The 12,821-nt window shown below is 39.0% G+C and overlaps 2 long non-coding RNA genes across 5 annotated transcripts in view; one reads left to right on the top strand and one right to left on the bottom strand.

Annotated features, from left to right (window-relative positions):
• The window catches only part of LOC102161653, a 218,035-nt gene that overhangs the window by 139,079 nt on the left and 66,135 nt on the right, over window positions 1–12,821 (bottom strand). The window lies entirely within an intron of this gene.
• LOC110257215 lies at window positions 7,446–11,700 on the top strand. Its single transcript, XR_002339517.1, has 3 exons — window positions 7,446–7,925; window positions 10,297–10,450; window positions 11,072–11,700. It is a non-coding gene; the product is annotated as an uncharacterized LOC110257215 (long non-coding RNA).

Below are 12,821 nucleotides of genomic sequence, written 5' to 3'. Positions count from 1 at the left end.
TCAAGATGAACACGAGGAAATGCGCAAAACCCCAGGGTGTGTAGGACGGAAAACACTGCGTTAGCACAGTAATGTTGCATTGTGTACATGCCAAACGAATGAGTCGCTGGAGTATTAGTAAGGGAAAATGATAGCTAGAAACTACGAGAAGTAATTTGGGATGCATAGCTTTCTGACAGCCAGTCTTGGGAAGTGATAACTCCTTTTTCTCAAATTAGAAACACTTCCTGATAAGAGGTAGAATGCAACGCCAAGTTGAAGGTTATCAACAGGGTGAGGCATCTGGAGCATCAGGTGATGCATTAAAGAAAGGTGAAAGGTACAGAGAGTAAGAGTGAGGCAAAGTAGGTTGTTTAGGAGGACAGAGAAAGTAAGGATATTGTGTTTATACTGGGATCCCCACTTCTTACGGCGTGGTGGGGATGAGCTTGAACTTTATCTCTGAGGAAATGAGAAGCTTCCACAAAACTCCAGGGGCAAAAGATCACTGTTAGCGCAAACAGTGGAGGCTCATCCTCAGGAGTTGGCATATCATCTCTGGTGTCCAAGAGCCCCAACATTTCAGGGGCTGCCTGTGTCTTGGTGTGGGATCTGAGACTCAGAGAGATGAGGCCACCAGCTGGAGGAGCTCATGGAGCAAACGTAAGTCAGCCTTCAGTGAGGAACTTTCAGACCGAATCAGGAGACTAGACACAAAGGCCAAGTTCCAACTAGCGAGACTGTAATTTAACTGCGCATTGACATAAACAAGATCAGGAATATGCTGAATCTGGAATCAGAGCAGACCAAAGAGTTGAGACCAAGGAAACGAGGTCCAAGAATGTGGGCCTTCCTGCTCACATTGCCTGAGGCTCTGGCAACAGCGTGGGTCTGCTGAGGCTGGTAAGTACCAGCAGAGAAGACATTACCACAAACAAAGGGAGAGACAGCAAGTACCCAGACAGAGGTGATGGTTGTCCTGTGAGGGAGAGGTAGGGCATACACATGGCACTTGGTAAAAACAGAAATAAGGTTTGTCACCCGTGTAAATATATTGAGTAAAACAAACCGAGTAAAAGCAGTGATGTCAAAACATCAAGATCTCATCCTGAAGGAGGGAGGCATTCTTGGTTTCAGGGAAAGGCCGACATATCATGATCGAGGACCTTCTAGAGCCTGGAACTCAACCAGGGAAGCAGACATCACCTAAGAATATATCTCTGTGAACGCGTGGATGGAGGAATAACCTGTGTATGTTGCCTAGCTATCCTTTCTTTTCTCTCCGCCTTACATTTCTGAGATAAAAGAAGAAGAGGAATTTTCCTCCCTCTCCAGATAACACATTCTTCCACCACCCCAACTCCCCATGCCCAAGACCTCTGGACAGTCCCATTTTCCTGCGTGTTCTCAGGTGCTGAGGACAGCGGAAGATCTCGTCCTGTTAAGAGAGAGTAGCTCTGGAATAGAGGTTTTGAAGCCAGGTTATAAAAAAAAAAAAAAAAAAAAAGGGCAAAATAACGGGGGTTCCCATTGTGGCTCAGCGGTACCAAACCTGACTAGTATCCATGAGGATGCAGATTCAATCCCTGGCCCTGCTTAATGGGTTAAGGATCCTGCATTGCTGTGAGCCGCGGTGTAGGTCGAAGACACGGTTCGGGACCTGGTGTTGCGGTGGCTGTGGCGTAGGCTGGCGGCAGCAGCTCCGATTCAACCCCTAGCCTGGGAAATTCCACATGCCATGGTGCGGCCCTAAAAAGACAAAAAATAAAAAGAGGCAAAATAAAATTAAAGATACAACTGATTGAAAGAATTTGAACTTAGGAAGTATGTGCAAATATGCTTACGGAGTTAAAATAACTAAAACTGACCAACTATTCATTCAGTAAATATTAACATATGTGTTGGTGCATGGAATATTCCAGGAGGATATGGGGATTTATTCTGAGGATATTTTTTTTTTTTTTGTCTTTTGTCTTTTTGTTGTTGTTGTTGCTATTTCTTGGGCCGCTCCCGCGGCATATGGAGGTTCCCAGGCTAGGGGTTGAATCAGAGCTGTAGCCACCGGCCTACACCAGAGCCACAGCAACGCGGGATCCGAGCTGCATCTGCAACCTACACCACAGCTCACGGCAACGCCGGATCGTCAACCCACTGAGCAAGGGCAGGGACCGAACCCGCAACCTCATGGTTCCTAGTCGGATTCGTTAACCACTGCGCCACGACGGGAACTCCCTCTGAGGATATTTTTTAAGTCAGAAGTGCTAACAGAACTCTCAGTGTTTAAATATCCTTATGTAATTTCCTTCTCTCACTGTTAAGTAGAACAGAGAATAGAAAACAGCCAACTCACCGCCTTTTAAAAGGTATAAGATGCCTATGACATTCACTTCAGCTTCAATAAAAGAAGGGGTAAGGAAGGCAAAAAATAATCCTCCTTTAAAATGATCATAGAAGTCTTGACTTTTAATAAAGACAGGCCGCTGAGCTACCGTTTCCCCATAGAAAGAGAAACCACCATGCACCAGTACCTTCTTACCGCCCACCTCTGAAAACACTAGGTGTATTTTTATAGCAAAAAATAAAAGTGAAACAAAACAGAAACTGCACAACAGCTTTGAAAGGTGCATGTAGCATGGCGCTTTCAAGCAATTTTATTATCTACGAGGTTGCATTTCAAGCTTATTAAAAATTGCCTTTCTTTTTTTTAACCTCTTCCTCCTTTAAATTTCTTTTTCCTTCAAGCCATTATTTTACAGCAGTTCTCTGAAATGAGCCTCGGAAGGATCTGCTAAAATGCCACTCTCCGAAACGGCAGGGTGTCTCCTAAAGAGGTCAGCAGGGAAATAGAATTTGCTAGATTAACCCTGTCCCCTTGGAGTGAGATTTCACTCAGGAATGTGACCTAGGAGAGACTGCTCAGGGGCAAATTGCTTACAAGCCTTCAATTCTGGATTCTCTAGCACGTGAGAAAGCAGTCTCCCTCAGACTCCTCTCCCCCAACCCCAATCCCAAAAGACCTGCGCTCCTAAGAGCATGGTCTCCTGTTACCCTTGATCACACCAACAGTGGGGCAAGGTAGTTGCTTCAGAGACTTTGATGCTGCTTGTTTCAGGGTTTTTGTTGGTTTGTTTTAATGGACAAATATCTATACATTGGATAAGTTCTTGAGAGTTTAGTCCTGCAGTCCTCTGAGCACTATTGACTTTTACCAGATAAGTAGCACTTAACTTTTATTTTATTTTATTTTGTTTTTACTGGATCTCTTGGGCCTTTCACATCTTAAAGCATTGAAAGTCACAGATGCATTTCAGGGTGCATTAAAAATTAAAATCTTTATTTGGCTATATGATGGCTTATTCTTATTTTGCATTTAGAAGCAATTTTTGTTTCTCCATGAATTATCCATTCTCTATGCTTTTCATCTCTGCTAAAGAGATTCTTTTCATAATCTCACATGAACTAGATTTATCCACATTACAATCCCTTTTTATTTCATATTTCTTTACGCTATATAAGTTGTTTGGTTCTTATTCAGCTGTTAATTGATTTCCCTTTTCTTCCATTAATGATATGAGTTATAAATGCTACTTCTGTAAATAAGTGACATTTTATCTCCAAATATATTTCAATTAAAATGACATAGCTTGTACTTTTTAACTTTTTCCGTGATTAAGCTTTCTTATTTGTATATTGTGTAACTCTGGAATTATTTACAGTGCGATCAAAGGCATCCTTTTCAATGTTCCTTCTTGACTTGAAAACCAGTTACTTCAGGTAACCACTCAAACTCCTGGAAGAGAACATAGGCAAAACATTCTCTGACATCAACCTGATGAATTTTTTCTCAGGTCAGTCTCCCAAAGCAACAGAAATAAGAGCAAAAATAAACCAATGGGACCTAATCAAACCGACAAGCTTTTGCACAGCAAAGGAAACCAAAAAGAAAACAAAAAGACAACTTACAGAATGGGAGAAAATAGTTTCAAATGATGCAGCTGACAAGGGCTTAATCTCTAGAATATACAAGCAACTTATACAACTCAACAGCAAAAAAGCCAATCACCCAATGGAAAAATTGGCAAAAGATCTGAGTAGACAATAGGTGGGCACCGCTTTAAGCCTGATAATTCGTGCTGAACTAGGTCAGCCCGGGACCTTGCTCGGTGACGACCAGATCAATTCTCCAAGGAACATGTACAGATGGCCAACAAGCACATGAAAAAAATGTTCAATATCACGGATTATTAGAGAAATGCAAATCAAAGCTACTATGAGGTACCACCTCACACCAGTCAGAATGACCAATATTAATAAGTCCACAAATAACAAATGCTGGAGGGGGTGTGGAGAAAAGGGAACCCTCCTGCACTGTTGGTGGGAATGTAAGCTGGTACAACCACTATGGAGAACAGTATGGAGAGACCTTAGAAATCTATACATAGAACTACCTTATAACCCAGCAATCCCACTCTTGGGCATATATCTGGAAAAAAACTTTCCTTAAAAAAGACACATGCACCTGCCTGTTCACTGCAGCTCTATTCACAATAACCAAGACATGGAAAAAACCTAAATGTCCATTGACAGATGACTGGGTTAGGAAGATGTGGTATATATACACAATGGAATACTACTCTTCCATAAAAAAGAAAAAATAATGCCATTTGCAGCAACATGGATGGAACTAGAGACTCAGACTGAGTGAAGTCAGAAAGAGAAAGGCAAATACCATATGATATCACTTATATCTGGAATCTAATATAAGGCACAAATGAACCTTTCCACAGAAAGGAAAATCATGGACTTGGAGAATAGACTTGTGGTTGCCAAGGGGGAGGGGGAGAGGGAGGGAGTGGGGTGGTTGGGGAGCTTGGGGTTAATAGATACAAACTATTGCCTTTGGAATGGATTAGCAATGAGATCCTGCTGTGTAGCACTGGGAACTATGTCTAGTCACTTATGATGGAGCATGATAATGTGAGAAAATAGAATGTATACATGTATTTGTAACTGGGTCACCATGCTGTACAGTAGAAAAAAAATTGTATTGGGGAAATAACAGTTAAAAAGAATAATAATAATAATAAAGGAAATTTAGGTTATTTTCAAATTTGTATCATGATGGGTTGCAAGAAACATCTTTGTGTAAGTTACTGTAGGAAAAGTAAAATTCTGAGTTAGAAGTTCGGGTTACGCCATGGCTAATTTTATGCGTCAGCTTGACAGGGTCTTGGTGCCCAGGTATTTGGCTAAACCTTATACTTGGGTGTGTCTGAGCGGGCATTTCCAGATGGAATTAGTGTTTGAGTTGGTAGACACAGTAAGTCTACGTGCATCCCTACCCTGCTCCCTCCCCATGTGGGTGAGAGTTCTTCAATCCACTGAGGACCAAGTGCATGAGACGAGGAAGGAAGGAAGGATTTGGCAGGTCCTGCCTGCCTGTATCAGTTGCCATAGTGATCTTTTTCTGCCCTCAGAGCTCCTGATTCTTGGTCCTTCAGATCTGGACTGGAATGGACATCATAAGTGTCCAGAGCTCTCAGGCCTTTGGGCTTAGACGGAATTACACCACCAGGTCTCCTGAGTGCCCAGTGCACCGATGGCAGGTCCTGGGACTCCCTGCCTCTATCACCACATGAGCCAATTCTTTATAACACACATTTCTTCACGTATATGATACATTATATATGTGTATAATATAAAATGTATATACGTATATTTAAAAGTACACATACATGTATATACTATATAATATACATATATGTATATATAAATCCCTATTAGTTCTGTTTATCTAGAGAACCCTGACTAATATAAGGTATTTTTTATTAATTTTGCACCAATCAACATGGCAGTGCCTAATGACAGCCTCTCTCATGCTGAATGTTGGCATATTTTTAAACTTTTCTTCCTCTGATAGAGACATGAAACAGAATTCCCTGTAAGTTGTGCCAGGCTTCCTCCTGCAAAGCTGTCTGCATAACTAACAAAGCAGCAGAGTTCAATGGCAACAGTTTCAGCCGTTTCAAATGAAAAGCTGCCTACAATAATATTTCCTTTTCTAATAATGCCAGTAGCTGTTCCTGTTCTTAAAATTCCACTCAAAGCTTAACATCAGTGTATTTTTCCTACCCAAATACAAAAACCTATTCTATAAAAGAATGTGATATATGTTTTCGTTGTGCAGAATATTTTATACTGTTGGCAAAATTTTGATCACTTTAACCTTTATTCTAAATCACACATTAAGCAAAAGTGGTTAATTATTTCCATATTCCAAAAGCATTATTTTTGCAAGACAGATTTCTTAGTGTGAATATATGGAAATTCACAAACATCTTATTAATATAGCTATCATGAAATCAAGGGCCATGGCTTTCTTTATTCCTCTTCATATTTCCCTCTGTGATGAAAACAGTTCATGAAATTCTTGCCTTCTTATTTTAAGTTGGAGAACTCACTATTTTCATTTTTATATTTTCCCAGTTTTTGAACATGTCAGAATTCAGAGAACACTGCTGGCTGGAATATTAAGATTTTAAAACTTAAAACGATTTACTGGGATTATGTTTTCCAACTAAATATATATTTAGAGGCAGGTCTCGGCACTACAAGAATATATATCTAATTTCCTGTGTATTTTTTAATATAACAAAAATACTCACTTTGATCTTGGCTTTTCATTTAAAGTAATTGGTTACGCTTTATCAACTTGAATGTGTTAAGAAGATGGTAAGATCAGTTGGTTTTTTTGTTTTTTTTTTTTAGAGCAAGAGTTTTTCACTGTATCCTTAGGAATTGTATGATTTCCTTAAATATTAGATTATCTAATTATCAACTGACTTTATTTGACTTATTTCACATTGTTGGAAACTGGTGGGTGGAAACATAGTTGTTGATAAACACCTTAAAATGCACGAGACGGACCCCAGAAAAAAAAAATTTCCGACCCAATTGTCAAGATTGCTCTGGTTGAGAAAATGACGTTTTCATAAAATAATGCTGAAGATGTGACTGAATCTTTTATTTATAAACCCACAAGTTTTCTTGGAAATAAGGCTTTTTGATTGTGTGACAAAACTAACATGCATCAAATCCTCATCGGGCATTTTAAGAAGAAATGTAATGCAGAAAAGATGCATTAGCTCAGCCTGTACAAGGAAAATAACAGGTAAAGTTTAAAAATCATCATTCCACTTAGGTATGAATATTGCACTTCCAAAAAACACCTGAGGTAATATAGATATACTGACATCAAAAGTATTTTCTTTTCTTATTACAGCTGCATTTGCAGCATATGGACGCTCCCGGGCTAGGAGTCACATCAGAGCTGCAGCTACAGGCCTATGCTACAGCCACTGCAACACCTGATCCAAGCGGCATCTGTGACCTACACCACAGCTTGCAGCAATGCCAGATCCTCGACCCACTGAGTGAGGCCAGGGATGGAACCCACATCCTCACAGAGACAGTGTTGGGCCCCCATCCTTCTGAGCCACAAAGGGAGTTCCACAGACATCAACATTTAATATAGCACAGCTATCTTACTGCACATGGCTTCTGCCAATATTTTCTATTCGTCTATGGCTTGTCTTTTTATTCTTTTGACAGTGTCTCCTGCTGAACAGAAATCTTTAATTTTAATGAAGTTCAGCTTATCACTTTTTTTTTCATGGATCATGTCTTTCATTTTGTATCTAAAAACTCATTATCAAACCCAAGGTCACCTAGATTTTCTCCTTCCCCAGAGAGGCTGCTTTCCAACCTGGAATGATTTCTGGGTCACAGTAGGTTGCATTTCTGTCAGTGCAGCCCTGTTGGCTCAGCTCTCTGCTTCCATCTGTGGTATCTCAGTGCCTGCAGGTTGGCATCCCCACAATACTGTTCCTATGTGCTTTTAATGCCTCCAAAGAAAACTTCTTTGAACTACCACGTCATCTTTCCAGGTACCAATAGTTTGTTTTTCTTGGTAATTTAGTTTCAGGGTTGCAGAGGTTTTGGGTGGTCATGTTCATTTTAGTGTGAGGTTTTACAGAACATGACATTTTTCAACAATCATGTATGGTGTTATAGCAGAAACACCTGTACATGTTTTGTGTGTGTGTGTGTGTGTGTGTGTATGCATACCAACACAAAGGTATACATACATACCTGCAAAGAGAAGAAAAATAACAAATAAAAAATATTTTCATGTTTATATGTAATCTCCATATTTATTTCATACTTCCAACCTATTAATCTATAATTTACTAAACATTTCCACTCTTTTGGATACTGCAGTTACCTTTATTTCTAATGTTAAATAAAGTAATATGCACCTTCATACGAATGGTCACTTAATTTAATTAAGTCATTTTCTTAGGAAAGATTCCAAAAGTATACTTATATGTTAAAAGAATGAACTTCTTTATGGCTGTGACTATCTGTTGCCACACATTTTTATAAAAATCAGGTGTCCACACACTCCTTTATGGGCCTGTGCTACCTCATGCCCTGTCTAAATGAAATACCAATTTCTGGATCCAAGGAAAAAAGCAAAGTAGCCAGTCCTTACAGAAAGGAACTTAGGCAATAATTGACTCAACCAGTTTAAAAACAATAAAAACTATTTTAAAGAAAGTTTGGGAGGTTAAAAATTTACCAAGTGAAACTTTAAAAAAATCCTTCACTTCGTTTCCCTGTGACTATGATTTTATTATGATTATGACTGATTGTGGGTACACATTTTACCCTTGTGAACCTATTGAATAAAGGTAATCATCATTACCAAGGAATTCTACCGTTCCCTCTATGGTAGTTGCCATGGGAACAAGAAATACAACAATATCCCTGGAAATTACAGAAATGGTTAAAGAGTGATGCTTGTGAAGCTTCACAGTGCTTCCCAAACGGTGCAGAAAAGCCGCATTTCAAATGTCAGTATTTTTTCACACTGATACTATAATTACAATGGTATTGGTATCTATTAGTTTATATATGTATGAATTGTACTTCTTCTAATTCCAAATAAGATCTGAGATGTCTTAAATCCTAATCCCTTGAAAGCATGCATTTTAGAATCCATTCCTTTCATTAAGAGCTACATAATTGAATCATTTCACTGGAAATAAGTTACAAAATCCCAAGACAGCAGATCAACAATATGGCTAAGAAACATATCCCAAGTTATTAACAAAGTATTTTGTGTACATCCGACTGGAGAATGTGTTATCTTCAGTTTTCTCTTCTGTCAAGCTGAAAGAGTAATATCCAACTCACGGGGTGATTTTGAGATATAAATGATAGTCTGAATTAAATGAGAATAATAACATTTCTGTGAGATAAGATGCGTTTGATTAATTTATGCCTCAACGTGATTACAAATTACTGCATATTATGTACCTTCGGGGGTTGTGTAAACATGGCATGGAAAATGCTAAATGCGTAAATGCCAAAGACCCATTATTTAATGGAGCAGTGTGCAACATCACAGTGTTTCCCACTAGTGATGGAAAGCTCATCTCCGCATCAGTCAGAGACTGATTTTTGACTACTTGTGTGTTCGAAGCACAGGGGAACATCTGCGACTGTGACCCAGAGAGTACAAAGGACCAGGCTGTCTAAACATGGAAGAAGAGCACTTTCCCGAATGTACCAAATAACTCGGGGTGGGGGAGGATACATATGAAGTGAGAAGACCAAGCAGTAGCTGCTACAGGAGTTCTGGGGAGGTCTGAGGAGAGAGTTTAGGTTGTAATACACAACTTTCATAAATATTAATGGTTTAACTATAATTATAATGGTTATTTTAAATAAGGGCACATAGCCAATGAACAATTATAGATGAATTTCAAAAAATACTGATTTATATTCATTATGTGTATCTTGCTAAAGACCCTTTAATTCATATCACATGCTATGTGGTGCAGACGATGTTAATAAATACTGTTTTAATTAATGACTTGCTTTTAACACATTAAAAGTTATTCATCATTGATCTATCATACACTGAGTTTAAAATGCAAATAATATTTTTTCATAGTTTAATTTACTTTTAAAACAAATTTCATTAATGGATATGTCCTATCAGTATTAATAACCAAATGATTTTTAAGTTGAAATATTAATAGGTGATTATAATATTGGGAGTCCTAAAAATGTATATTACAACTGAATGAGTCTGATGTAAAGTTTACCATGATATCTTCTGGGAAAAATTAATGGTAAGATAAAGGCAGCAAAAGGAATACAGGGCATTGGTAGTCCAATCTGACTGTACTCTCTGAATCTAATCATTGTAATTAAGCGATTCTAATTTTAGTTTCTGTTATAACGCAGTTCCCCCAGTTCCTTCCTGTTGTGCACAGAACCCTCAGTTGTTCATCTTGGGCTCACCATGAGCTTCAGTCATCTCAGTCATAATCACGGCCCTAAAACAAGCATAAAATCTCTCTGGAAAAGCCAAGCTGCTCCTGGGATAAAACTTTCCAAGGTAGGCAGACTCGGCTTTGCACGGTTTCGTACTCAGGAACCAAAACCAGGACAACGAGGACATAGAAAGTGAGAATGGGAGTTCCCGTCGTGGCGCAGTGGTTAACGAATCCGACTAGGAACATGAGGTTGCGGGTTCGGTCCCTGCCCTTGCTCAGTGGGTTAACGATCCGGCGTTGCCGTGAGCTGTGGTGTAGGTTGCAGACACGGCTCGGATCCCGTGTTGCTGTGGCTCTGGCGTAGGTCGGAGGCTACAGCTCCGATTGGACCCCTAGCCTGGGAACCTCCATATGCCGCGGGAGCGGCCCAAGAAATAGCAAAAAGACCAAAAAAAAAAAAAAAAAGAAAGTGAGAATGGTCCAAACTGAGCCTTGAATAGCTCAGGGATGTTGAAGTAATTGCTGGAAGTGATGATCAGAAAATTCTGTGTCCATGTGCCCAAGAGGGAAAAGAACAAAATCATTGTTTGGGGAAAAGTACACGCTTTTGGTATTCTGTGTTCTCTACTCTGTAAAACAGAGGTAACTATAGGTTCCTTCAAGTCCACAATGTCGCAGGCTCTTTTCCTCCCTGGCTGACCAAGGATTAAAAATGAATATATTTTGTTCTTTGCACATCTCAGGTTTCATCAAAAGAAACCCTTCTGTGAACAAGAATTTAATGGGCAAGATCAGAAGACACAAGAAAGTCAACAGTTACATATGAAGAGTACACATAGAAGATCCAGTAATAGATATTAATTTTTATACCAAATTTGACGCACCTCCAAGCATAAATATACCAGCAGGATTCTATTGAATTTTGAAGGTTAAAAGAAGGTCACAAACACACAAATACCACAACAACTGGTACATCTCTGCATGTATTCAGATATTCAAAACTAAAAAGCTTCAATATTTGTTCCAGAGTGAATGTTTATTACTCACAAACATGACTTTCAGTCTCTTTTTTGATGCCTATACTCAATAAGAATTGCACTTCACACAACAACCAGTATAGACACTTACAAAGAGAAACAGAAGTTTCAAGGACAGTTCTTACTATATGTAAACTATACCAAATATAAAATTTACCATCATATTTTCTATTCTATCGTATTTTAAAACATTTTCCAACTCATTAATTATTGATCATGAATTTCAACTTCCTAAACTGTTAGTGGGAATATAAATTGCTACAACCACTATGGAAACAGCATAGAGATTCCTCATAAAACTAAATATAGAACTACTATATGATCCATCAATTCAACTCCTGAGCATATATCCGAACAAAACTATAATTCAAAGAGACACATGCACCCCTATGTTCATAGTGGCACTATACACAACGTAAATGTCCATCGGCAGAGGGATGGATTAAGAAGGTATGGTACATACATACAATGGAATACTACTCGGCCTTAAAAAAGAATGAAATAATGCCATTTGCAGCAACATGGATGCAACTAGAGATTATCATACTAAGTGAAGTAAGACAGAAAGAGAAAGACAAATACCATATGAAATCACTTATACATGGGATCTAAACTATGACACAAATTAATCTGTCTATGAACATAAGGAAACTCATATATACATGGAGAACAGACAGACTTGTGGTTGCCAAGAGGGAGTGTGGAGGGAGTGGGATGGACTAGGAGTTTGGCGTTAGTAGATGCTAACTATCACATTTAGAATGGATAAGCAAGGTCCTACTGTACAGCACAGGGAACTATATCTGATCTCCCCAGATAGCCCATGATGGAAGATAATATTAAAAAGAGTGTATATAGGAGTTCCCGTCGTGGTGCAGAGGAAATGAATCCGACCAGGAACCATGAGGTTGTGGGTTCGATCCCTGGCCTCGCTCAGTGGGTCAAGGATCTGGCATTGCCGTGAGCTGTAGTATAGGTCACAGATGCAGCACGGATCTGGCATTGCTGTGGCTGTGGCGCAGGCCAGAGGCTACAGCCTCCGATTAGACCCCCTAGCCTGGGAATCTCCATATGCCGTGGGTGCAGCCCTAAAAAGACAAAAAGACAAAAAAAGAAGAGTGTGTATATATATGTATGACTGAGTCACTTTGCTGTACAGCAGACATTGGTACAGCATTGTAAATCAACTATATTTTAATAAAATTAAAAAGCAAATTGTACAATACTGAAGGCATTATTCCTGAGATAAATTATTATGTTAGATTTCATTAAAATTAAAACCTTTTGCTCTGTAAATGTAACGTCAAGAGAATGAGAAAACACATCACAGATTTGGAGAAAATATGTGCAAAAGACACATCTGATAAAAGACTGTTATCCAAAATATACAAAGGACTCCTAAAACTCAACAATAAGAAAATAATCTGATTTAAAACATGGGGGAAAAAAAAGGACT

The sequence above is a fragment of the Sus scrofa genome, chromosome 16 (genome assembly GCF_000003025.6).
Source record: "Sus scrofa isolate TJ Tabasco breed Duroc chromosome 16, Sscrofa11.1, whole genome shotgun sequence".
Lineage (NCBI taxonomy): Eukaryota > Metazoa > Chordata > Mammalia > Artiodactyla > Suidae > Sus > Sus scrofa.
The sequence above is the reverse complement of the archived record's forward strand: the minus strand, read 5'-3'. Positions and strand labels throughout refer to the sequence as shown.